This window comes from Grus americana, chromosome 2 (genome assembly GCF_028858705.1).
Source record: "Grus americana isolate bGruAme1 chromosome 2, bGruAme1.mat, whole genome shotgun sequence".
NCBI classification, from domain to species: domain Eukaryota; kingdom Metazoa; phylum Chordata; class Aves; order Gruiformes; family Gruidae; genus Grus; species Grus americana.
In genome coordinates, this window is record NC_072853.1 from 153,250,242 (window position 1) to 153,255,112 (window position 4,871).

The window sequence follows — 4,871 nt, forward strand, 5'->3', positions numbered from 1 at the left end:
TCATTTATCTCTAAGGTCAGTCAGTCCCTATTCCAGCCTTACAAGAGGCTGAAGACTAATCACAACAATAAAGTAATTCAGAAAGTAACAAGATGTCTACAACATGATATAGAGGAAGGAACTGCATCACTGAGGAAAAGAAAATTGCCTGCCAGTGACATTGGTATTTCTTAGAAGTAGAAGGCATGAAAGAGAGAAGTCTGGCAAGCCCACAGACATGGATCATTGCTTCACCTTTGGGAAGACGCCTTCAGTGGCTCTGTGCAGAAGGGAGCAGCGAGCTAACCGCTCCCTGGACCACCTGGTTGAATCCAGAGACCGGGGTGTTTCCTAGCAGTAGGGGGTTATTGGGCACTTGAGGTTTAGATGAGTTTAGAAGGTGCTTTTTAATCTCCAGAATTTGCTCAGTACAAAGTCTTGTGCATCTATCAGCTTTTGCGAACCCTAAATTAAAGCAACAAACCAAAACACGCCTCTCACTATTTTATAATTTTCTATAAAGATGACTCTGGGAACATGCAACTTTGAGTTAGACATTTGCCTCCTGCCAGGTAACTGAATGCATTTAGTTTCATAATATGGTGGTGTCATGTAAGTTCAACAATCCTAACAATGCACATTGTGGTATGGTTTACTCCTTAATTATGCAGTTACTTTCAGTAAGAAATGTCTTTTCTTTTTTCCCCCCTTAATATGTCCTTCTTGGGCACTAGTATTTGTCTGCAAAAAAGTCTTCATTTTACCAGCAAACCGAGAGTAAGCAAACCGAGAGTGGCAAAATGCTGTTTTCAGAGAGAGAAACTGGCAAGTACCTGACAGGTCATAACGGTATTATGTGGCACCACTCTCAGGCTGGTAAACATGTGTACTTCTTAGTATTTGCTTTCATGTGGGGAGGAGGTGTAGTCTCAATATTTCACATATGTCACCTAAGGGGAAACAGAGCCATCATACTGGTACAGACCGGTATCTGTGCTGAGACTAGTCTGTTTTCCAGTAGTTCTAAAATCTAATGAATCACATGCTCTGTGCTTTCTTCTTACCAGCAGTATACTTTCTAGAAGTTCAAACATCTTTCAACAGTTGTTTCCTATGCCTGAAGAAAGGGGTAAAAGGATGAGCAGTAACAGTTAGATGTGAGAGAGGATTAAGGCTGTGGGAGTGGTGAGTGATGCATATGTTGACATTTCAACTCTAATTAACTAAGAAGCCTTGAGTCAGTGGTGGCATGTAGCTACATGGCTTCTGGAGCACACAGGGGATTTGTCTTTTCCTAAGATGGCCATCCATGAATTGTGACCTGAATTGCCATCTGGATTTGCCCATCTCTACCCACAGAAGGAAACTGGCTGGCTGGCTTAGACTTCACTTTTGGATGACTAGAGAGGATGAAGATGAATTCCACTGCTGTTACTCAGCACTTGATCTCTTTCTTTGGTGTTTTGTAGGAGGATGTTCACTCTCTCCTTTCAAGTTTTGTACTTCCAAGCCTCTTTCCTTGCTTCCTTCCATCCTTGTCCTCTCCTCTTCCCCATGATACACCTGAGCAACAATTTGGCAAGAGACAGCAAATGACCAAGTTTTTTGTTTCAAGAATAATGTCAGGGTTTAAAATTTGTTGTATGCAGTGGAACAAAATGAGACCTCCATTTTATATTGCTTTGTTTTCTTTTTGGTGAAAGAACAATAGCCTGGTGACTATACTTACCCACATGATTCAGAGCCCTTTCCACCATAAAATCAACTGAACTATGACCTTGGGTCGTACTCAGTTCCTCTCCACTAGTAGGAGGTTCACCACTACTGACATAGGAGTTTTAATATCAGAAGTTTTGCAACTTCCTTGTTACAACCCTGCCTCCAAGAAATCTACTTCTCTGGAAGCTTTTTTGTTCAACTAGTTAGGATTTTCAAAGATGAGTAAAATGAAGCTGCAGATACTGCCCACCTTCAATACATTCAGGATTTTGACTTCACCCTCTCTGCCACTCTGAGTAGGAAATCTCTGTCCCCTCCGTAATTCATAATGAAGTCACTGCAGCTTGTATAAACTTGTCCAGTACAATTTCGAAGTGATAATTTGGCTCTTGCTCTCAGTACAGATGATGCCTTTCCAAACTAATTTTAGTAGTCTATGCTGAGCTCCGTGCATGACTGCAGCATCACACTCAGTATGGGATCAGAGTGCAAACACGACTGCCTGCCTCAGACAATTTGAACATGTAAATGGTGTGACACTTTAGCTTTGATGTTACATCCCTTTTATGCAAGAGGTTGTCTGTATTTGAGGACTGCCTTTATTTGCACTGAAATGCAATGGGAGAATCACTGCAGCTGTTCAATGGAAGCGGGCAACGGTAATGTCTGGAGCAAGAAGGAAAGAGAACTATATTCAACTGAGTCCAGACAGGTGGACTTGTGCCAAGCTAGAATGTAATTAAAACACTGGGATTAAATCCACTTTTCTAGTAGCACCCTCTTTAATTAAGTGCTGAAGGCAGTAAGATGACTAAGCTGTGTATCTTCTTGTTAGGTTTTCAGTGCAAAGTCTTCAGAAAAGAGACAGCTGAACCTGTACATTGAATATTTAGAAAAACTGGACAATTCGCCACAGCCAAAAGCTCTGTTTCACTGAAAAGGCAACAGCATTGGTGACAACTGGTTCTGTTTCACAAGCTAAAGAAAACAATAGAAACCATCACCTGTACAGAGATGAAGACTTATGTTAGAAAACTGCAGTCATACCCTTCCCTTAATGAACTGCTTCACTTTTAATCATTCTATCCATGTAGAATCTAGGGTCACATATAAAATGCATAGTATTTTAAGTGCTCTTCAGTAACTCTTTCAATATACTTGAATTTGCGTTCAAGCAGGTTTCAAACCAAGCTTAAAAAATGTTCTCACAATGCCAAACCCCTGCTTCAGGGGATCATTTCATCTTGACTGGCTGACAAGATATGGTTTTATTCAATCCACAGGGGTAGCTTATTTTAAAGGTCTAAAAATACCCATGATCTTTGCAATATTCATTTGCAGAGTTGGTCCTGCGTTGCTCTTCAGTGTTTGGAAATGAGTGAAGTCTTTACAATCAAATGATAATGATGTATTGGAAAGTGGAACTCGAGCTTCCAGCAGCTGCACCAGAGTTCAGTTACTTTACAGATGAGATGGAATTTAAAAAGACAAGTCCTGTCACTATCAATGGCCATCAAATACATTTTACAGTCATATAGTTTTGTTGTGTGTGGAATATTGAGATGATGCCAAATCTTACAGATGCATTTTAAAGTACTACTTATTTATGCTGCTGCACATGATGGCCACCAGGTTCTTGGGTCAAAAATCTTGGACAGATCCTATGTGCATGTTAATCAATCACCTCTGTTTTCATTCTTTCCAATGAAATTAAGAGCAGAAGAGTTTCAAAAAAACTGAAAAACTGCTGAATGATCGCAACGTGTTTGCCAATAGCAAACAAGCCAGCAAGTTCTTCAGACTTGGCTTATACTGAATAATAATTTACAGCGGGAATTGAGCATTGGAACTGACTTGGGAGACAGGAGAAGAGGAGACTTGTCTTCTAAAGTTTCTTTTGTATTGAGAGAAATAAGCTCTCTCAGACAGCAATTCAGAACAGCTAAATTGGATGTTTAATGAGTTCTGTGAGTTAGGTACCTAAAGTGAACCAGTATCTGCATGCAGCTATGCACCAAACAACATGTCTAGGGATCACAAGTTATTTCAACTGCTTGAGGAATGGGGGACTATTAACTTTAGGAAATTATATCAAAAGTGGCTTTATATATTTGTTAGCAACACTAGCTGTTTGAAGCTTGCCATCTGGGGGTTTCTTACATTCTGAATGTACATTATAAACTTACAGGTCCTGGTAGCATCAACTACTATACTGCATTTAATGTAAAAAATTAGTTTCCCTGCTGGGAGCTATATCTAAGCTGTAATGATAAAAGCTAAAATTATGTTCTGTGCAAAAGATGATAAAGATTATTTCATATTTGAAAGTCTGTGTTACTAATGATCACTTTTCTCTGCTTCTGCAATTGGTTAACATTTACTTTGCGTTTTTCAAGTTTTTCTACAATCTTCTTTTGCTATGGCACTTATTACTTGTCTACTAATAGTCCTCTAAGACACTGGCATTGTTTTTCAGCTGGCAATAGTGGGCAGTGACCCTAAACATTTCTCCTTCATGCAAAGCTCCGTTTGATTTTCTGGGCTGTTTTACTTGAGTAAGGCCCATAGAATTGGATCTGGCAGCACCATTAGCAGGAAGAGCAGGGACGTTTTGATTGCTCAATGCTTCCCCCAGCTTCAGCATAGCTTAGCAGACTTTGGGATATCTGATTATTTCTATTTAAAAGACTTGGAAATGATGAGCCATTCCCCATTTCTCTATCATTTGTGTATTTTGTTTGTACAATATCTTCCAGCCATTTGATAACATATGTACCTAAGGGATCACAGCTGTCTCTTGTATGCACTTACATTTCTTTTAGAACTTGCACTGACCTGAAGCAATAATCATAAAAGAAAAGAGGTATTTTTTAGAATGACTGATGATAGACTCAGCAAATCTTTATCTTCATTCTGCACAGTGAAGATGGAGAAACAGAAAATGGGCTTGGAAGAGATGTAAATCAAAGCCCTTTGAAACATGGACATTCCCAAATATATTGAAAAGTAACATGGAGATAATATGGATGTCTCTGTCTGGTGTAGCAAGCACTAAAAAATCCGAACAAACTTCACCAAGATGGTGATTTACATGGCATACACTGGGGCCTGTCCTGTTTGCCCACATAAAGAAGGAAGACGTGTCATGACCCTTTTGTTAAAATGCATATTCA